The sequence below is a fragment of the Scyliorhinus canicula genome, chromosome 27 (genome assembly GCF_902713615.1).
Source record: "Scyliorhinus canicula chromosome 27, sScyCan1.1, whole genome shotgun sequence".
Classification (NCBI taxonomy): domain Eukaryota; kingdom Metazoa; phylum Chordata; class Chondrichthyes; order Carcharhiniformes; family Scyliorhinidae; genus Scyliorhinus; species Scyliorhinus canicula.
In genome coordinates this window covers 11,241,037-11,264,054 of record NC_052172.1, presented here as the reverse complement: position 1 = coordinate 11,264,054, position 23,018 = coordinate 11,241,037, and the positions used below count along the sequence as shown (strand labels likewise).

The window sequence follows — 23,018 nt, the reverse complement described above, 5'->3', positions numbered from 1 at the left end:
GTGACAGCCCTCCGATTGGTCGAGAGGCTGAGTTAACCACGCCTCCTTACTGAGGTATAAATAGTCGAGGCGCCCGGCGGTCGGCCATTTTATTGTAGACAACCGCAGGGCTAAGTTCTAGCTTATTAAAGCCTAACTTTTGTATAGCAACTCGTCTCTCGTGCAATTGATGGCTCATCAGGGTTGTGGGGGTGAGATCCACGCACACACGGGGAAAATGTGCAAACTCCACGTGGACAGTGACCCAGAGCCTGACTTCAAATCCCATCAGGGCAGCTGGTGGAATTTAAGTTAAATTAATAAACAACCCGGGATCTCAGAATCTCTAAAAAAAATAATTTAGAGCACCCGATTATTTTTTTTCCCGATGAAGGGGCAATTTAGTGTGGCCAATCAACCTACCCTGCACATCTTCTGGGGGTGAGACCCACGCAGGCACGGGGAGAATGTGCAAACTCCACACGGACAGTGACCCAGAGCCGGGATCGAACCTGGGACCTCGGTGCCGTCAGGCAGCAGGGCACGAAACGCAATTGGCCGCCACTCATACTCACCCTGGACCTCTGGAAATTTTAAGAATAGCAGGATCCCCCAGCGCATGGTCGAGCTGGTGGTGTCAGTACCGGCAAGAAACAAGTTAAATGTAGACAGCAGAAGGTTCTCATCGTTGAATTCAGATCTGGGGTCACCTTTCTCCTGGGATAAAAAGGTAGTAGCTATGCATTAGCATTACTGTTGGCATGTTCTGCTTGACTCTGCAATCAAGGGGGGGCATCATAAACCCCAGTCGCCACAAGATCCAGCTCAACTACTGAGGGACGCCCAGGGTCATGTTCCCCACCCCTGGCTGGGGAGGGGTCATGGGGAGGCAACCCCCCGAGTGTCCCTCTAGCTTCCTGATCCTACTGTCCATATTCTGCCTTTGGAAAATTGCTGTTCGTGAAAGGGTCAAAGGGGAGGCAGTGGCGTAGTGGCATTGTCGCTGCACTAGTGATCTGGAGACCCATGGTAATGCTCTGGGGAACTGGGTTCGAATCCCACCACAGCAGATGGTGGAATTTGAATTCAATTTTTAAAATCTGGAGTTAAAAGACTAACGATGGCCATGGAACCATTGTCAGTTGTTTTTAAAACCTATCTGGTTCACTAGTTCTCCCCGTGTCTGCGTGGGTTTCTTCCAGGGTGCTCCGGTTTCCTTTTTTTTTTAAAATAATTTTTATTGAGAAATTTTGATTTTATACAACATTGACGCACATAGAACATAGAACAGTACAGCACAGAACAGGCCCTTCGGCCCTCGATGTTGTGCCGAACAATGATCACCCCACTTAACCCGTATACCCGTAACCCAACACTCCCCCCATTAACCTTACACTACGGGCAATTTAGCATGGCCAATCCACCTAACCCGCACATCTTTGGAATGTGGGAGGAAACCGGAGCACCCGGAGGAAACCCACGCGCACACGGGGAGGACGTGCAGACTCCACACAGACAGTGACCCAGCCAGGAATCGAACCTGGGACCCTGGAGCTGTGAAGCATTGATGCTAACCACCATGCTACCGTGAGGCACCTTAGTAAAATACCGAAAATAACAATAATATTAACAATCATATACATTCGCCCCATCCCCATGAACAACCCAGCATTTTAACAACAACGCATATTAACACACTATAAAGTTACAGAATAAACACTACAATAATGCACCCCCCCCCCCCCCCCCCCCCCCCCCCCGGGTTGCTGCTGCTATTGACCCAGTTACCTATCTCTGAGCCAGGAAGTCCAAAAAAGGCTGCCATCGTTTATAGAACCCTTGTATTGATCCTCTCAGGGCAAATTTGACCTTTTCCAATTTTATAAATCCCGCCATGTCACTGATCCAGGTCTCCACACTTGGGGGCCTTGCATCCTTCCATTGTAACAGAATCCTTCGACGGGCTACTAGGGACGCAAAGGCCAGGACACCGGCCTCTTTCGCCTCCTGCACTCCCGGCTCTACCGCAACTCCAAAAATCGCAAGTCCCCACCCTGGTTTGACCCTGGATCCAACCACCCTCGACACCGTCCCCGCCACCCCCTTCCAGAATTCTTCCAGTGCTGGGCATGCCCAGAACATATGGGCGTGGTTCGCAGGACTCCCCGAACATCTGGTGCACCTGTCCTCACCCCTGAAGAACCTACTCATCCTAGTCCCGGACATGTGGGCCCGGTGCAGCACCTTAAATTGGATGAGACTAAGCCTCGCACATGAGGAGGAAGAGTTGACTCTGTCCAAGGCATCCGCCCAAGTCCCGTCCTCTATCTGCTCCCCGAGTTCCTCCTCCCATTTAGCCTTCAGCTCCTCCACTGACGACTCCTCCACCTCCTGCATTACCTTATAGATGTCAGACACCTTCCCCTCTCCTACCCACACCCCCAAAAGCACTCTGTCCATCGCCCCCTGCGAGGGCAGCAAAGGGAATCCCTCTACCTGTCGCCTAGCAAACGCCTTTACCTGCAGGTATTTGAACATGTTCCCCTGGGGAAGGCCAAATTTATCTTCCAGTTCCCCCAGGCCCGCAAACCTCCCGCCAATAAACAGGTCCCTCAATTTGCTGATGCCCGCCCTTTGCCACCCCCTGAACCCCCCATCCGTGTTCCCCGGGATGAACCGATGGTTGCCACCCAGTGGAGCCTCCATCGAGGCCCCTGTTTCCCCCCCGATGCCGTCTCCATTGTTCCCAGATTCTTAGGGTCGCTGCCACCACCGGGCTCGTGGTAAACCTCTTAGGGGAGAGCGGCAACGGTGCCGTTACCATGGCACCCAGGCTCGTACCTCTACATGACGCCGTCTCCATTCTTTTCCACGCCGCCCCTCCCCCCTCCATCACCCATTTACGCACCATTGACACATTGGCTGCCCAATAGTACCCCAGAAGGTTGGGCAGTGCCAGCCCACCTCCATCCCTTCCTCGCTCCAGGAACACCCTCCTCACTCTCGGAGTCCCATGTGCCCACACAAAACTCAGAATACTGCTAGTCACTCTCCTAAAGAAGGCCCTGGGGATAAATATGGGCAGGCACTGAAAAAGGAACAAGAACCTCGGAAGCACTGTCATTTTGACGGACTGCACCCTCCCCGCCAACGACAATGGCAGCATGTCCCACCTCCTGAACTCCTCCTCCATCTGATCTACCAGCCTGGTAAAGTTATGCTTGTGGAGAGTCCCCCAGTCCCTGGCCACTTGCACCCCCAGGTACCTAAAGCTCTCCCCTGCCCGCCTAAGCGGGAGCCTACCAATTCCTTCCTCCTGGTCTCCAGGGTGCACCACAAACACCTCGCTCTTGCCTAAGTTTAATTTATAACCTGAGAAGGTCCCAAACTCGGCTAGTAACTCCATCACTCCCGGCATCCCTCCCACCGGGTCCGCCACATACAGTAACAGGTCGTCGGCATACAGCGACACCCTATGTTCCTCTCCACCTCGCACCAAGCCTCTCCACCTCTCTGAATCTCTCAATGCCATCGCCAGCGGCTCGATTGCCAGTGCAAACAACAAGGGGGACAAGGGGCAACCCTGCCTGGTCCCTCGGTAAAGCCGGAAGTACTCCGACCTCCTCCTATTCGTAGCCACGCACGCCATCGGGGTCTCATACAGCAGCCTTACCCATCTAATGAACCCTTCACCAAATCCAAACTTCCCCAACACCTCCCATAGGTACCCCCACTCCACTCTATCGAAGGCCTTCTCCGCATCCAGTGCCACCACTATCTCTGCCTCCCCCTCAATCGCCGGCATCATAATGACATTCAGCAATCTCCGCACATTCGTGTTCAGCTGCCTTCCCTTCACAAAACCTGTCTGGTCCTCGTGCACAACCCCTGGCACACAGTCCTCTATCCTGGTGGCCAGGATTTTTGCCAGCACCTTAGCGTCCACGTTGAGGAGAGATATGGGCCTGTATGAACCACACTGCTAGGGGTCCTTGTCCTTCCGGTTTCCTTTTTTAACAATAAGTTTAGAGTACCCAATTCATTTTTTCCAATTAAGGGGCAATTTAGCGCGGCCAATCCACCTACCCTGCACATCTTTGGGTTGTGGGGGCGAAACCCACGCAGACACGGGGAGAATGTGCAAACTCCACACGGACAGTGACCCAGAGCCGGGATCGAACCTGGGACCACGGCATCGTGAGGCAGCCAGGCTAACCCACTGCGCCACTGTGCTGCCCCTTGATTTCCTCCCATGAGTCCCGAAAGATGTGCTGTCAGGTGAATTGGACATTCTGAATTCTCCCTCCGTGTACCCGAACAGGCGCCGGAGTGTGGCGACTGGGAGATTTTCACAGTAACTTCATTGCATTGTTAATGTAAGCCTACTTGTGACAATATTAAAGATTATTATTATTAGTGCCCTTCAGAGAAGGAAATCTGTCATCCTTACCTGGTCTGGCCTACATGTGACTCCAGACCCACAGCTATGTGGTTGATGTCATGAGATGCAAACATGCAACCAATGAACACTCAGAATAGGACACAACCAATGGGCAGTCAGGACACTCAGAGGTGGCATCACCACAAGGGGCATGACATAAACACTATAAAAGGGATGAGGCACTCACACCCTGCCTCTTTCCACAGACAGACATCTAGAGAGTTAGACAGGTTTGTTCAGCAGCATCACACCCAGCACGTGGCTTAGAGCAGGCTGGCTCAGTTAGACTGAGTTACTACAGTTAGATTGGCAGAGAGTCGAACTCATTTGAGAGCTGTGTTAATAGTTCAATAAACGCGTTGAACTCATTTCAGAGTCTGGAGCATCCTTTAGTTTAGACTGCATCAAGTAGCAGCCTGTGTTACCCAAAGCAGCAGAATGCAACAGTTGACTCTTAAATGTCCTCAGGGATGGGCAATAAATATAGGCCCGACCGGCGCTGCCCACATCCCATGAACAAATGTAAAAAAATTAAATGAAATAAAGCTGTGCGAGTTATTCCCCAGCCCTTCCTGGCGATGGGATTTCCCGGTCCAGCTGAGGGCGGGACGGGTGAGCGACGCACAATACCATAAGCATCGGCGGGACTGGAAGTTCCTGCCAGCGACCAATGACGACCCACCTTCGCCTCTGGGCAACATGCCATGGGAGGGGGTGGAATCCCGCCCACAGACTGAAGAAATAAAACTTAATTAACTGATCGGTGGAGCGAGCTTGAGCGGCTAAATTGCCCACTCCTGCCCCTTGTTCTTCTGTTCTAAGAAAGAAGTAATCTGTCTCGTCCCATCTTCCAGCTCTTGGCCCTGTCCCCCTGTCGGTAACAGCACCTCAGGCACAAATCTGATGTTAGATAGATAGAGAAATACAGCACAGAACAGGCCCTTCGGCCCACGATGTTGTGCCGAGCTTTTGTCCATAGATAATGTTCTCGATTAATAAGGGGATTTATTGATCAACAAGAGGATCCGGCGATTCTGGGGAGATGGCAGGAGAATGGGGATGAGGAGCATACAAACCATGGCCGAATGGCGGAGCGGAGTCGATGGGCCGAGTGGCCTAATTCTGCTCTTATGTCGTCTGGTTTCCTGATCACATTTTAAATCTCATGGTTGAAAAAAGGACATTTTGGTGAAAATTGAAAAAACGAATCATTATTGTTGGCAAATGTCGAGCAAGCATCAGGATTAATTATTTTCTATTAAGCATCACCCATCAAATCAACAACAGAATAAATGTCATTTCTCTAGCTTTAAATGCCGAAGGAATAACTTGCGCTTTTATGAAGCCTCTAATGACTTCAGGGTGTCAACCAGTGAAATACTTTTTTAAAGACCGTAGTCAAAGTATACAGCAGCTAATCTTTGGATCAAAAACTTCCTTAAACAGCGATGTGATAATCTGCTTTCTGCCTTGCCGCTGAAGAGATAAGGATTGGCTATAGGCCAACATCAACAGTTGAATGCAATACCAACGTAATGAGAGCAGCCACATTTATATAGCACCTGCCATGTCCTCAAGGTCTCCCCCACATCGTTTTGAAGGCGAGCGACCCTTGCTATGTGCGCGAGCATAGCCGATTTGCGCACAGCAGGATCCCACCCACAAACGGGAACTAAGATGGGCCCCGTTGATTTATTTTCATTGGGGTTGCGGACCGGGGGGGGGGGATTAAATGTTGGGAATCCCAAAGCAGGGGAGAGCATTTCCTGCTCTTCTTCGAATCGTGGCTTGGGATCCTTCACGGCAATTTTTTTTTTATGTCACTCAGTTAGGTGGATTGAACATAGAACATAGGACACTACGGGCAATTTAGCATGGCCAATCCACTTAACCCGCACATCTTTGGACTGTGGGAGGAAACCGGAGCACCCGGAGGAAACCCACGCACACACGGGGGGAGGACGTGCAGACTCCACACAGACAGTGACCCAGCCGGGAATCGAACCTGGGACCCTGGAGCTGTGAAGCATTTATGCTAACCACCATGCTACCCTGCTGCCCCTAAATTGTCCATGCTAAATTGCCCGTAGTGTCCTAATAAAAGTAAGGTTAAGGGGGGGGTTGTTGGGTTACGGGTATAGGGTGGATACGTGGGTTTGAGTAGGGTGATCATGGCTCGGCACAACATTGAGGGCCGAAGGGCCTGTTCTGTGCTGTACTGTTCTATGTTCTATGTTCTCCGGACGAGGGCGTCACTGGCGCGCCTGGCATTCGCTGCCCATCCCCAGCTGCCCTTGAGAAGGCGAACGATAGGCCGCCTTCTTGAACTGCTGCCATCCCCGTGTGGTGGAGGTTCGCCCACAGTGCGGTTGGCGGTTTTGATACAACAGAGTGGTTTACTCCGTCGGTTTCGGAGTGCAGCCACGAGGTTCGAGAATGAGCCAAAGGGACGTCTGAGAGTAATTTTGATTGAGGTGAACAACTGGGAAGCCCACGGGATCGGGTGGAGTGCCAGCTTGGTGTCTTTCTTCCAATATTTCAATTATGGAACAAAATCAGGTGGAGTATAACAGATTCCATCAGTTCCCTGTCGGTGGATAGTCCGGGTTAGAATTGCTCTCAGAGCATAAGCTAACTGAGCCAATGTTTCTCGTCAATGGTTTTTATATTGGTTTATGGGATGCAAGTGCTGCTGGCTAGGCCGAGATTTGTTTCCCATCTCTAAATGCTCCTGAGAGGATGATCCGCCTTGAACCTCGGAAGGGACGCCAACTATGCTTCTTTTCAGAAGCTGTTTGACACAACGGAGCTGCTACTTGAGAGGGCCACGAAGAGTCAAAATAGCCATCTTGTCTGGGTCTGGTGTCCCACGTAGGCCAAACCAGTGAGAATGGCAGATTACCCTAAAGGGTGTGAGCGAACCAGATGAATTTTCCCAAAAGCCCAGCCGTTTCAACGCCAACTTTACTGAAACTTTATTTATTTATTTATTTATTATCTGATTTTCATTTCCACCAGCTCGTGGGATTTGAACCCCTATCCCTGGGAGAATTAGGCTAGGCCTCTGCGTTATTAGTTCACTAACTTTACAACTCTGCTGTTCCCAATACTCCTTACCCTGAGTGAAATAGCCACTCTGTTGTGGTAAACTGCTTGCTAGAAGTAGTACTGTGGGTGTACATGCGGTGGTTCAAGAAGGCAGCCCGCCATCACATTCTGACGGGGCAGTTAGGGATGGGCAAGATCCTGTGGGCTGGCCAGCAGCACTCACATCCCAATACTCCTTCATACCCTGACTTACCGGATACCCAATGGCTTCGATAATCAGAGTTTAGAGAGCCGATTGGTATTCGGATCAATTATAGAATCATAGAATCACTACAGTGCTGGAGGAGGCCATTCGGCCCATCGAGTCTGCACCGACCCTCCGAAAGAGCACCCGACCTCGGCCCATCCCCGCACCCTATCCCCGTAACCCAGTAACCCAGCCTGGTCCTTTGGACAACAAGGGGCAATTTATCACGGCCAATCCACCTAAAAAACACATCTACGGACTGTGGGAGGAAACCCACGCAGACAGGGGGAGAAGGTACAAACTGCACACAGACGGCACCCGAGAAATTGAATCCGGGCCCCCTGGCGCTGTGAGGCATCAGTGCTAACCACTGTGCCGCTGTGCCCCAAATACCCTGGGGATCAGCGCTTACAGAATGTGTTCAAAACCTCTTTACCCACCTCCTCCATTTTGGAGAGGAAACTGGCAGTGAAGTCCTGGGGCCCGCCTGCAGTGCGTGCCTCTTTGTGATTTTGGATCATTTCTCTCAGGAAACCTTTTATCTTCGCTGCGTTTTCGAAAAGCCTGTTGTGAGGGCCCGGCAAGTAATCCAAAATGCTCGGGAGCAAGTCATACAGCTGTGGAAAGGAACACAAGATGTGGTTAGTGTGGTGGTATGATTAGCATAGCTGCCTGCCATTGGTGCAGAACACCGGCTTACCATTGGCCCTGGCCGATCATGTGCCTCTCGACCGATTGGTTGAGACCAGTCATGTGACGGCTCCCCGATTGGTCAAGAGGCTGAGTTAACCCCGCCTCCAGGGCGGGGTATAAATACCCAGTACTCCCGGCGGTCGTCCATATACTGTAATCGACCGCAGGGCTAACATCTAGCTGATTAAAGCCATACTTTTGTACAGCAACTCGTCTCGCGTTCAATTGATGGTACATCAGTTAGTCTGTCGCATCAGGATAGGGGGGATTAATTTCTGTGGAGGCAAATAGCAAGAGATCAAATGAATTTGCTGTTATTGGTTTGTGAAGAAAAAAAAGAGGAACAAATTTGTAGTCATGTTGTATCTTTCATGACCTCAGGATTTTCCAAAGTGCTTTACAGCCAATGGGGGGTAGTCACCATTGTGTGATCCCACAAACAGCAATAAGATAATGACCAGATAAGTTGATTTAGGTATTGTTTGAATGTTCAATATTGCTGTGTGCGGAATTGCCATAGCGGCCATGGAGTGAGTGATCGCACATTTGATCGCTCCCACTTGAGGTGGAATTGGTTGGGATTTTCCACTCGATAATAGGTGGTAAGTGCATGAACAGTGAGAGACAGTGGGCGGGATTCTCCAACCCCGCGCCGGGTCGGAGAATTGCGGGCTGCGCGAATCGCGCCACGCGGCCCCGACGCCGGGACGCGATTCTCCGCACAGCGGAGGAGAATCGGCGCCATTGGGGCCAGCGTGGTTGGCGCGGCGCCGGTTGGGGGCCACTTTACACGGGCCCCCCCCCCGCAATTCTCCAGCCCGGATGGGCCGAGCGGCCGTTCTAACCTGCTCTGAGCTGGCTGGGCCTCGGCGTTGAAGGGTCCGGGGGCGGCCTGTGGGCGGGGGAAGGTGGTCCGACCTCGGGATTGGGGGGGGGGGGGGGGCCTCTGATGTGGCTGGCCGATCGGTGGGCTGGTCTCGCTGTCACCTGGCCTCCTTTCTTCCGCGCCGGCCCCTGAACTCCTGCGCCATGTTGGGTCGGGGCCGGTGCGGAGAAGGGAGCCCGCGCATGCGCGGAAATTGTGCCGGTGGGACTGCGCATGCGCGGGCTCATGCTGGACCCACTGCGCATGCGCGCATCCCCCGGTGCCCATTGCACGGGCGGATCAGCAGCTGGAGCGGCGTGAACCGCTCCTGCCCTGTGCTGCCCCCTATAGTGACCAGAATTGCTTATCCTGGGGCTGTGTTGACGCGTTTCCCGACGGAGTCAACACTTAGCCTCAGGATCAGAGAATCCCGCCCAAGAATTCTCCTGTGGGGCCGATTTGGCAGCTTGATTTGGCAGAGTTCCTGCACTCAGAGAAGATCAAGTTCGCCATTCGGGGGCCAGCGGAGAGATTCACCTCGAGATGGAAGCTGTTCATCGACTTCTATAAGGAGTATTGAGGCTGGGGTGGGGGGGGGGGTTCTTTTTTCAGTTCCGGTTGGGGAGGGGGGGCGCTAGAGTGGCAGCGTGTAGAGTTGGAGCGAGGGGTTGAGCGGGCGTGTAAGGATTTTTTGATTGTTCGCTGTTGCAGCAATTAATTTTTGTATTGTTTCCTCTTTGCTATGTATATATTTGAAAATATCTCCAACAAAATATTTCTTCAAAAAAAAATATTGCCCTACAAGTCTCGGGTGAGCTCCCTTGATCTTCATCCATTAATATGGGATCTTTTACATTGACTTGAGAGGCGATGTATTTTGGTAGCAAGACCAGGGAGAGACAATATAAAATTAGGGGTAAAATTTGTAAAGAGAGACCTGGGTGTCTTTGTGTTTAGATCATTAAAGGTCACAGGACAGGTGGAGAGAGCAGTTAATAAAGCAGAGAGCATCCTGGGCTAATAGAGTACAAGAGCGAGGAGGTTACGCTGAACTTATACAAAACACTAGTTATTCCTCAGCTGGAATATTGCGCACCGTTCTGGGCGCCACACTGTAGGAAGGATGTGAACACATTGGAGAGAGAGCAGAAGAGGTTTACAAGAACGGTTCCAGGGATTTGGTGCGGCAAGGTGGCACAGTGGTTAGCACTGATGTCTCACAGCTCCAGGGACCCGGGTTTGATTCCAACCTCGGGTGACATTCTTTGCACATGCTCCCCTTATCAGCGTGGGTTTCCTCCGGGTGCTCCGGTTTCCTCCCATATCCAAAGGTGTGCAGGTTAGGTGGATTGGGGCAGCTCGGTGGCCTAATGGTTAGCACAACCGCCTCACGGCGCTGAGGCCCCAGGTTCGATCCCGGCTCTAGGTCACTGTCCGTGTGGAGTTTGCACGTTCTCCCCGTGTCTGCGTGGGTTTCGCCCCCACAACCCAAAAATGTGCAGAGGAGGTGGATTGGCCACGCTAAATTGCCCCTTAATTGGAAAAAATTATTGGGTAATCTAAATTTTAAAAAAATGGTTAGGTGGATTGACCATGCTAAATTGCCCTTAGTGTCCAAAAAGGTTAGGCGGAGTTACGAGGATAGGACGGGGAGGTGGGCAGAGAGTCGGTGCAGACTTGATGGGCTGAATGGCCTCCTTCTGCACTGTAGGGATTCTATGATTCTAATCTGTGAGAAACTTCAGTTATGAAGGTAGATTGCAGAGGTTGGACTGCATATATAAGATCCTGAACAGTATTGACAAAGTGGATGTGGAAAGGATGTTTCCTATCGTGGTTGAGCCCAGAACTAGGGGGCACTTTTTTCAAATTAGGGACCACCCTTTTGGGACAGAAATGAGGAGAAAAATTTTCCCTCAGGGGGCTTTGCGACTTTGGAACTCTCGGCCTCAGAAGGTGGTGGAGGTGGGGCCTTTGAATATTTTTAAGGCAGAGATGATTAGATTCTTGTTAGACAAGGGGATGAAAGGTTTTCGAGGGTAGATGGGAAAGTGGAATTTGAAACACCAAAAGGACAGGATTTTCCACACACCGGCTCTGTGTTTTGTGGATTATCCGTTCACGCCGTTGTTTTCCGTTGTTCGCACCTTCCGCCGCTGGAGGCCGGAAGATCCCGGAGGAACGTCCCGCCCAAACACTCCAGCTTATTGAACGGCGGAGCAGGCCCGAGCAGGTGAAGACCGAGAGAGGAACCAGCGACGGCGACTGACCTTACCTGACCCCAGGGACTGCTAATGACTCTCATGTTTTCTGTAATCATGTCCAGTAGACTGAGCAACTTCGAATCTGTGTATTCAAACCGGTTCCCAAAGACGACGGCACACATTATGTTGGCTGTGGCACAGGTGAGCTGGAACGTGGGGTCAAAGGGCAACTCTGATGAGATAACGAGGAGCAACAAAGTGTGACTTGGTTAGTGGAGCAAAACAGACCATTGAAGAGGGGAGGGAGGGTGGGGGCAAGGTTTATTTTTCTATAGCTACCTTTAGGGGAGGATGGGCAATATTGCAGTTCAATATTGGCCATTATTGGATTGGCCAATAATGTAAGAGTCCATAACTGATTGGCCAATAGCAAAACTACAGGTGACATCCGATTGGCTGACAGGTGACAGCCACTTGTTAACGTACCCCACCAGCTAACACATCAACTTAAGCGATCCATTAGTTTCTTTCAAAGGGGTGGGGGGTCCCCAATGGAAGGGATTATCGTGGCAGGGTCCGACTCCGGTGCGGAAAACCTTTTCAGTTTGACCCACTCACCATCCGGGAGGTGGAAGCCTGGGGATTTCCAACGTTGCGGGGGGGGGGGGGGGGGGGGGGGGGGGGGGGGGGGGTCGTCAACCTGATTCTGGGCTGCGCTGTTGGCGTCGTGCCACAGGCCCTTCCACAGGTCCGCAGCTGACCCGCCGAGGTTGGCTGCTGTGAGGTGAGGCGTTTGCTGAGTGGATGGGTGGGTGCTGCAGTTGTGCTGGCCCCACCCTGTGTACGCCCGCTGTCGACCTTCTTCCTTGTTACATCTTGTGTAGTCTGATGGGGAACCGCCCGCTCTTAATCAACATTTGTCAAAGGATCGGCTCTTGGGAGTCACCGTGACAAATGGTGTGAGGGCTCTTTGCCAAAAATAAAAGCTGAACGAGAGCTTGCAATCCTTGGCTAATGGAAAACTTGTCGGAATAAAGCATATTTACACCCCCATCCCAGAGCATCCCAAACACAATGAGGAAAAGAGGTCTTGAGAGGAAAAGAGAGTTGGCAGCCTCTCCGCATCTCTCCCCAATGGCGAAGGGGGGGGGGGGGGGGGGGCAGACAGTCACAGCTGAATATCTGTGTTATACCGTCAATTCACTGTGAGGCCGTGAGAACGGGGGAACATTAGGCTTTAATATCCATGAACTCGCCTGCCAGAGTCGGCTGTACAAAGGAGTACAGGTGGCCGGACTATATATCGCCCCAGTGAGGGTGGAGCCAGAGGCGGAGCCCACCGGGGTTCCAGTACAGCACCCGGAAGTAGCCCGTATCATCACTTCCAGGTCATGGGTCACATCATTCTACAGGCAGTACAGACAGCTCATGCATTAGGTGAAATACATTCACCACAAATCTGCTTCCCTCTGGGTTAGAGTTGCGGGTTCAAGCTCCATTCTCGAAGCTTGGGCCTAGAAAGCCTGACACCCCCAGTGCAGTACTGAGGGAATGCTGAACTGTGGGAAGGTGGCATCCTTTGAATGAGCCGGGGCCCGGCATAGATCAATGTAACTGATCCACCGGCAGTATTTTGAAGGGCGGGGCCAGTTTGTCCCAGTCTCATGGCCGATGCTCAACACCTCAGCCAACACCTAGTGATTCTGGTCGCCGTCACACAGTGGGATCTCGCTGAGCATAAATTGGCGGCTGTATTTCCTGCAACAGTGACCACACGTCAAATGAAAACCCATTGGCTGTCGAGTACTTTGGGACGGATTGAGGTTGTGAAGGGCGCTATATCAATGCAAGTTTTGGCTTTCTTACTAACCCACTGCCTGAGTGGCCTAGCTGCTGGTGCCCTGTACCCGCCATGGAGCCTTGGCCGACTTTTGTTGCCCAACCCAAGCTTCTTCGGCATGATTATCCTCGATGGCGATACCCCCATCGTTCACTCACTCTGTCGGTCTTCACGGTGGGGGGGGGGGGGGGGGGGCAGAGGAGTCGGGGGAGGAAATTTGCGGTCGTTGGGTTAAATCCATGGGAAGCGGCTGATCTACAAAAGTCTCAGGTTTCGGACAATGGTTCAACTTTCACCTGATCTCCTCCCTCATGTCCATTTTCTTCTACTAGCCCATATTTATTGACATCTTTAATATCTAGAAATCTACTGATTTGCCATCTTGAACGTTCTCAATCAGTGAGGCCCCACGGCCCTCTGGGTAAAGAATTCTCAAGATTCATCACCCTCCGTGGCAATCACTCCCCATTTAAGGAATCCTCCAGCTTTCTGCTCCTTCCCACCAAAGTGAATCACCTGATGCCAAAGGTTAAGTGTATTTGGGATTCAGTGTCAGTCTGGTCTGGCACCAACCACCAACCTTCGGTCCTTCTGAATACGTCCACCAGACATTTGCCTCTTGTCGGATGAAATCCTCCAATGTCGGCCTCCCCTTCCCGAAGTTCCTCAGGGCCGCGATGGCAAAGCTCCGAAGCTGGAGTGAGCGATGCCCGTTGCTGCTGGCGATTCCTGGAGGAGAGAGGGAGTGACACGATTCAGAGACCCCCCTCCCCACTTCACAGGAGAGGGAGTGACACGATTCAGAGACCCCCCTCCCCACTTCACAGGAGAGGGAGTGACACGATTCAGAGACCCCCCACTTCACAGGAGAGTGACACGATGCAGAGACCCCCCCCCCCACTTCACAGGAGGAGAGAGTGACACGATTCAGAGACCCCCCCACACTTTACAGGGGAAGAGAGTGACAAGATTCAGAGAACCCCCCCACTTCACAGGAGGAGAGAGAGTGACATGATTCAGAGAACCCCCCCCACTTCACAGGAGGAGAGGGAGTGACACGATTCAGAGACCCCCCCCACCACAGGAGAGTGACACGATTCAGAGACCCCTCCCCACCTTCACAGGATGCGAGAGTGACACGATTCAGAGACCCCCCAACTTCACAGGAGGAGAGAGTGACACGATTCAGAGCCCCCCCCCCCCCCCACTTCACAGGAGGAGAGAGAGTGACACGTTTCAGTGAGCCCCCCCCCCCCCCCCCCCCCCCCCCCCAATTTGTGGAGGTGAAAGAGGGGAAGGAATGCAGGGACTGCGAAACTCTGAGTGGGGGATCTCCCCCTCCTCCGCTTCTGCTTCAGTGGAGCGAGCTGGTCCTGCTTCACCTCACCCCTGAGCTGATGTGGGAGGTCGGTGTGCGGTTCCCTTACCCCGGCAACCCACCCTTTGGAGAAACATCTTTCTGCCTCAAGCTGCACGTCAGGGCAGATCGAAGATCAAGGAGTTAACCTCTGACCTTTCACCTTGAGAGCCGGGTTCAAAATCAGATTGTGCAGATTTGAGAAATGTGCTTTTGGGTGTGTGTGGGGGACAGGGGTGGGGGCTTGTGGTAAACAAGAGCGACAGAGAATTGACAACACAGAAACAGACCATTCAGGTCTGTGCTGGAGTTTTTATGGAGATTCAGGAGGAGTCCACCTTTGCGCGTCTCACCCATCATGCGGCCTTCGATTCCTCATGTACGTAACCAGTTTTCCGTGAAAAGAAACAGGCCGGGATGGGCTGCGAGGTGAGGCTTTGAGGATGATATTCTGCTTTAACAAGGAGCCGCACCTCACCTGGAAGCAGAGAACACCGAGATCTCCCTGACAGCTTAATGGAAAGCTGGTCACAGGTGTGCTTCAAGAATGTGCCCTGGGCTAATGATTCCACAATCCACGCTACCTCATATTCACAGCCGACAATGCCCAGGCATCCTTCAATATTGCAAGTCACAACTCGTGCAGACGACAAGGGAAGGCTGCAGGCACACTGAGGTGAAAGGAATATAATGGGATGGCGGAGGAAGCGGGGGCGGGGGCGGGGGGGGGGGGGGGGGGGGAGAGAACGGTTAAACAAAAAAAAAGCAAAGTCACTCTGTTTTTGTGCAAAGATGTGAGAGTGCAGAAGGAAATGGGGTTGTAAAGTCAAGGTAGCCAGATGACACTCTCCCCTGTGAGGGGGAAGAGCTGATTGGTGGTGATTTAACCTGAGGATCACCACACCTCAGGCAAGGTTTAGAAGGCGGGGCCTTGATGAATAACCGCAGCCAGTGACAGGAATTGAACCCACACTGTTGGCCTCTCTCCACATCACAAACCAGCGGTCCAACCAACTGAGCTAAATGCACTGTGCCCGAATTGCCGGCCAAAATTTTACATATAAAGTAGGGATGCGAGGCGGGCCCGGAAGCACGTAAAAACGCGCAAAAAGTCATTGGGCGTGATGTCCTGACATCCCGCGCAATATTCCGGTCTGCGGCCGTGCGCGCGAATCGGAAGGGCCCCCCCCCCCCCCCCCCCCCAACGACAATCAAGAAGCCGACTCAAATTAATTGAACAGCAATTGACTGGGATTTTACTCGGCAGATTACAATGTTGGGCGGCGGGCCAACGCGCCAGGCTACCTTTACTTACGTTTTAGCTTCAAAGGGGCGGAATTAAATTTAGGGCTCAAATAAAATGAACCGATGTGTCCCGGGGGCTGAGGCCTGTGTCGCCTGGACACAGTTTGTCCACTGATGTTTACTTTCCTCAGCCAAGCTCCGCAGCGACTGGTCCACGGAGTTGGATCCTCCAGCCCGCGCTCTCCCTTTTCCCGGCACCCGCCCTCCCCGGCCTTGCTCAGCCTTCCACGGATGCCCGTGAATTGACCAGCCTGCGTAATATTGCGTTAACAACACGATCTGGGGCTTCCGGTGGTGGCCATGGAGGAGTAGGTCGCCCATTTGATAGCTCCCGCCAGTAACGGACTTTTGGACCTTTTTCCCTGTTTTTTTCCCCCGGATTTTATGGGATAAATCAGTGAAGAGTGAGGAGAAATCCCCCTCCGGTGTATGGAGAATTGGACCAGAAGTGGCCGTGTGAGATGACAAAGTCCTATAAGGGTGACGCAAGCAGAGCTGGTAACCCGGGACAGCATGGCGGAGAGCAAGGGCTGCGGGGACGGAGCAGCTGGTGACGTTTTTTGAGGATTGCTTCGCCAAGCTGAAGTAGGGCACGCTGGACCCGATTAAGGCTTCGATTGATCAAGTGGTTCAGAATCAGGAAACCCATGGGAGATCGATCCAGCAGTTGGAACAAAAGTTGTCCGAGCACGAGGAGTATATAACTGTGCTGGAAAGCCTGGTGGGGATGATCAACAACCACCAGAAAAGAATGCAGGAGAAGTTGGAGGACCTGAAGAACAGGTCCAGGAGGCAGAATCTCAGAATTGTCGGCCTCCATGAAGGCAATGAGGGAACAGATGCAAGGGCTTATGTGACGGACATGTTGGAGAAGTTGATGGGGGCATTCCCTCGGCCCCTGGAATTGGACAGAGCGCACAGAGCCCTCGCGAGGAAGCCCGGAGCGAACGAGCCGCCGAGGGCCATGGTGGTACATTTTCATTGTTTCATGGACAAGGAACACGTTTTGCGGTGGGCGAAGAAAGAACGGAGCAGCAAGTGGGAGAACTGTGAGTTGTGCATCTATCAGGACCGAGGAGCGGATTTGGCCAAGAGGCGAGCTGGGTTCAATCGAGCAAAAACGTTAAGAGCCTCTAGGAACTGGAAAGGGCTGGTTCGGTGGGGGTGGGGCTGGGGGCACCGGGTCTTGCTCTACGCAGATGACCTGCTCTTGTACATTGCGGATCCGTTGGAAGTGATGGGGGAAGTAATGCGAATCTTGGGGCAATTTGGCAATTTTTCGGAGTATAAATTGAACATGGGGAAAAGCGAGTTGTTTGCGATCCAGGCAAGAGGACAGGAGGAGAGACTGGGAAAGCTGCCGCTTAGAATGGTAGGGAAGAGCTTTCGAGATCTGGGAATCCAGGTGGCCCGGAAATGGGAGGCACTGCCAAGTTAAACCTATCCTGGTTGGTGGAACAAATGGAAGGGGACTTTAAGAGATAGAACATGCTCCCACTATCACTGGTGGGGAAGGTACAGACCGTGAAAATGACGGTCCTCCCCAGATTTCTGTTTGTCTTTCCATGCCTCCCCATCTTCATCCATAAGGCCTTTTTCAAGCGGGTGAATAAGATTATTTTGGGCTTTGTGTGGGCAAGTAAAACCCCGCGAGTGAAGAAGGTGTTGCTGGAGCGCAGTTGGGGGGGGGGGGGGGGGGGGGGGGGGGGGGGGTTGGCGCTGCCGAACTTCTGCAATTACTACTGGGCGGCTAATATAGCCATGATTAGGTAGTGGGGGAGGGGTCGGCATGGGAACGGATGGAGGCGGCATCATGCAAAGACACCAGTTTGGGAGCATTGGTAACGGCACCTCTGCCGTTGTCGCCGGCCCGATACTCCACAAGTCCGGTGGTAGTGACGGCTCTGAGAATCTGGGGACGATGGAGGAGATATAAGAGAGTGGAGGGAGCATCGATTTGGACCCCGATTTATAATAACCACAGATTTGTACCGGGTAGGCTAGATGGCGGGTTCCGGGGTTGGCAAAGGGCAGGAATTGGAAGGATGGGGGATCTATTTATAGACGGGAGCTTTCTCAGCTTGAAAGCTTTGGAGGATAAATTTTAATTGCCAGCAGGGAATGGGTTTAGGTATTTGCAGGTGCGAGACTTCCTGAGAAAACAGGTGTCGGCATTTCCGCTGCTGCCGCTCGGGGTATAGAGGATAGAGTAGTCTCCAGTACCTGGGTGGGAGAGGTGAAGGTATCGGATATTTACCAGGAGGTGGAGGAAACTCCGGTGGAGGGGCTTAAGGGCAAGTGGGAGGACGAGCTGGGAGGAGAGATAGAGGCGGGGCTACGGGCGGATGCCCTAAGCCGGGTTAATACCTCCTCATCGTGCGCCAGGCTTAGCCTGCTACAATTTAAGGTTATCCACCGGACACACATGACAGCGGCTAGGATAAGTAAGTTTTTCGGGGTAGAGGATAGGTGGGTGAGGTGTGCGGGAAGCCCAGCAAATCATGTCCACATGTTTTGGGACTGCCCGAAGCTTAGAGGGTTTTGGCAGGGTTTCGCTAAGGCAATGTCCACGGTGCTAAAAACACGGGTGGAGCCGAGTCCGGAGGTGGCGATCTATGGAGTGTTGGAAGATCCGAGAGTTCAGGGGTCGAAAGAGGCCGTGTCTTGGTCTTTGCCTCCCTGGTAGCCCGGAGACGGATCTTATTAATGTGGAGGGACTCAAAGCCCCCGAGTGTAGAGACCTGGGTTAGTGACATGGCTGGGTTTCTCAGCCTCGAGAAAATAAAGTTCGCCTTAAGAGGGTCAATGTTAGGGTTCACCCGGAGGTGGCAGCCGTTCGTCGACTTTCTCGAGGAAAATTAAAATGTCAGCGGAAGCAGTATTTCAAAGTCAGGGGTTGGGCGGATTGTTGTTGTTTGGTTGAGGTGCGTGAATATTGGGCTGGGGGGGGGAAATGTTTATTTTACCATGTTGATGTCATTGTTTATGTTACTGTTATAAAAATTTTCAAATACCTCAATAAAATATTATTTAAAAAAATGACATGGGGCAGGAGGGAGTTTCATATCTCCTCCCACCGCGCTGACCCGGGACAGGCCTCAAGCTTAAAATTCAGGCCTCTTTTTTCTAAATTTTTTGCCAAGAACTCACTGAGGGGAATGTTCCCTATTTATGGAATTGGAAATGCATTGATTCGCCCAGAGCCAGCAAAAGGCACAGCCTCGCTGAAGTACAGGCAGAATACAGGATGTCTCCGTAGCAGGATGCAGGCGGGAGAAAGGTCAAAGGGCTTAACGTGGCTCCATTCTTACCGTATCCATTCGTGACCTTGCTGATTGACGGGACTGTGCCTCTAGCTCCGAAATTGTCCGCTCGCGTGACCAGCGCCTCTTTCACGGTTTCAAAGCCGCACAACACCACGGCTGGGCGAGGTCCGAGCCAGACGGTGAACACAGAACCGTATTTCTTGCTCATCTGCAAAGTCAGAAAGTGGGATTCAGACTCCGCAAGACAGGAAGGTGTTATCTGATTAGCTGGGGGGGGGGGGGCCGTTTACAAAATGAAATACGCCCCTACCAACTTGGCTCCTCTATCCCCAACCCCAACAGTTCGCTGAGTGACAGTTCATGTGACGGAGCGCAGTCCCGGCTCCGGATACCTTTCGAAATGCAGAAAACACCCGCCACTTGCCACTCCCTCTTTTACGGCAGCTTTCCCATTATAGGTTCAAATGTTCACTCACCTTACGTTTTTTCAAATAAAGAACCAAAGCCAACTTTAGAAATTACCAAAGAAAAAAATTAAATGCCTGAATTTACGGCGGGATGCTCCAGTCCACCGGCAGCGCACGCACGCCCGTGGGGTTTCCTGATGGTGTGAGGTGGCCACAATGGGAAACCCTATTGGCTGGCTGTGGCAACGGAGAATCCTGCTGCCAGTGGGGGGGGGGGGCTGCCGGAAAACGCGGCTGGCGGTCCGGAGAACCCTGCCCAAGGTGTCCATGGTATGTTTCTTGTTGTAAAAGGTGTGCACTACGTGTTCGCTGAATGCAAGCGGATGTTCCTTCACTCCTGATGGCAGCAGCCCCCCACCCCCCCCCACCCTCCACCCCCCGGGCCTTCTCCCACGTTCACGCGGGACACATTTTACATTCTACTTGTTTCACTGTCTTACCAAACAATTTCTCCATCAAATATCTCTTTAAATTTATGAAGGACAGAGGCCTTGGCATCACGTGATGTGAGGGCAGGAGCGGCTGCGTTTGCGCGTGCACTGACTCATCTTTTAACACCTTTTTTTTTATCCGTTTGCACATTTATTTTGGATCCTCTCTTGGTTCACTGCTCTGAGATTTCTTGGTCAGTCTTTCACTCAGCGCTATCGAGTCGAGACACAATGTTTAAATCCTCGTTGATTCGTGGCGGCTGGAAAGAGTTGGGGTGGGGGCCTCGTCTTCCGTAGCGCAGCTGCGTTTGGAAGGCTCCCCGCCCTGACTGCGCGGTGCGTTCTGACGGACGATGGCTGCGAACGATGATGTTGATCCGTCCGACTGTCTCAGCTCCAAAGTGCAAGTCGTCAGCCGTGTTTTTGGAGGTGTTTTTGGTTGCTCGAGGGAGCACATTTAATCCTGTCTCCGAGGCCTGGGGGTGGGGTCGACCTTCCGACCCCTGGTCCTATAATGTCAGAGATCATAGATTTTACAGTGCAGAAGGAGGCCATTCGGCCCATCGAGTCTGCACCGGCTCTTGGAAAGAGCACCCTACCCAACCCCACACCTCCGCCCTATCCCCTTAACCCAGTAACCCCACCCAACACTAAGGGCAATTTTGGACACTAAGGCCAATTTATCATGGCCAATCCACCTAACCTGCACATCTTTGGGCTGTGGGAGGAATCCGGAGCACCCGGAGGAAACCCACGCACACACGGGGAAAACGTGCAGACTCCGCACAGACAGTGACCCAAACCGGAATCTTTGGAGCGGAGGAGGATGAGAGGCGACTTAATAGAGGTTTATAAGATGATGAGGGGGATAGATAGAGTGGACGTTCAGAGACTATTTCCTTGGGTGGATGTAGCTGTTACAAGAGGCATAACTATAAGATTCAGGGTGGGAGATGTAGGAGGGATGTCCGAGGTGGGTTCTTTACTCAGAGAGTGGTTAGTGTGTGGAATGGACTGCCTGCTATGATAGTGGAGTCGGACACTTTAGGAACGTTCAAGCGGTTATTGGATAGGCACATGGAGCACACCAGAATGACAGGGAGTGGGATAGCTTGTTCGAGGTTTCGGACAATGCTCGGCACAACATCGAGGGCCGAAGGGCCTGTTCTGTGCTGTACTGTTCTATGTTCTATGAACCTCGGACCCTGGAGCTGTGAAGCAATTGTGCTAACCACTATGCCACAGTGCTGCCCATGTCCTGTTGCTGATGTCGGCCGAGTGGGGTTGGAGATGGCTGAGTCGGCCGGCTCACCCCCTCCCCACTGGAGCCTGGGTTCCGGTGAGATGGAATGTTCAAAGCGATGAAATGTCACGTTTCCATCGCTGGGATCCTTGGAAGATCCTGAGGAGTGCTCCCAGCCTTTGATCCCACTTTATCCTTGATTCTACTTTCTTCATGCACTGATGGAGAAATCTTTATCCTGATAATGGCCTCGCTTCTCAGTTATTATCCTGGACTGCGCCCCCTGATAATTTAGAATTTAGAACAGTACAGCACAGAACAGGCCCTTCGGCCCTCGATGTTGTGCCGAGCAATGATCACCCTACTCAAGTCAATGTATCCACCCTATACCCGTAACCCAACAACTCCCCCTTAACCTTACTTTTTAGGACACTACGGGCAATTTAGCATGGCCAATCCACCTAACCCGCACATCTTTGGACCGTGGGAGGAAACCGGAGCACCCGGAGGAAACCCACGCACACACGGGGAGGACGTGCAGACTCCGCACAGACAGTGACCCAGCCGGGAACCGAACCTGGGACCCTGGAGCTGTGAAGCATTGATGCTAACCACTGTGCTACCGTGCTGCCTGTTGGTGTTGTCAATTTGCAGGGACGTGCCTAACTGGGGTGTGATGTCCTGCATCGCCGGTTATCCTGATTTAATAAATTTGTATCGCATTAGACTGAATCTTGAGTTCGGTGCACAGTCACTTTATCCTAATGAGTGGTTTAGCTCAATGGGCGAGGTAGCTGGTTTGTGATGTGGAACAAGGCCAGCAGCACGGGTTCAATTCCCGTACCAGCTGAGAATTCTGAATTCTCCCACTGTGTAGCCGAACAGGCGCCGGAATGTGGCGACGAGGGGATTTTCACAGTAACTTCATTGCAGTGTTAATGTAAGCCTACTTGTGACAATAAAGATTAATTATTGGGAGGATGGGCTGGGCTGAAGGATAAGGGGTGGAGGGGAACAGTGAGTAGGATTACTTCTGTCCTCGCTATCACAGAATCTCAGAGTACTATAGTGCAGAAGATGCAGCTCATTGAGTCTGCACCGAAGCATGAAAGGACTTGATGTGCCCACCTCACCCCAATTGCCAGTCAATTGCCTTGAATGTTATGCCGTGTTCGAGGAAAGTCCCCCCACCTAGTGTGAGTTAGTCTCTTATTTTTATTGCTTTGTGGATGGTGTGTGAAAGAACCATGGAATTCCGAGAGTGCAGAAGGAGGCCATTTGGCCCATCGAGTCTTCACTGACCCTCTGAAAGAACACCCTACTTAGGCCCACTCCCCTGCTCTAACCCCGCCGAAAATGTCTTTGGCCTGTGGGGGGGAAACCGGAGCACCCGGAGGAAACCCACGCAGACACAGGGGGGGGGAACGTGCAAACTCCACTCAGACAGTTACACAAGGCCGGAATCGAACCTGGGACCCCGGCGCTGTGAGGCAGCAGTGCTAACCACTGTGCAACCATGCCGCCCCTTGTCATGACCAACGTTAGGCATATCTGTGTGTGCATTTGCACAGTAAAGATACTTATCAATAGTTTTCTGTTAAGTTCTTGCACCCTTGCCAATCACCTCACGCT

At 52.3% G+C, this 23,018-nt stretch overlaps 1 pseudogene; it reads right to left on the bottom strand.

Annotated features, from left to right (window-relative positions):
* Positions 1-23,018, bottom strand: part of LOC119957868 — a 44,803-nt pseudogene that overhangs the window by 10,029 nt on the left and 11,756 nt on the right.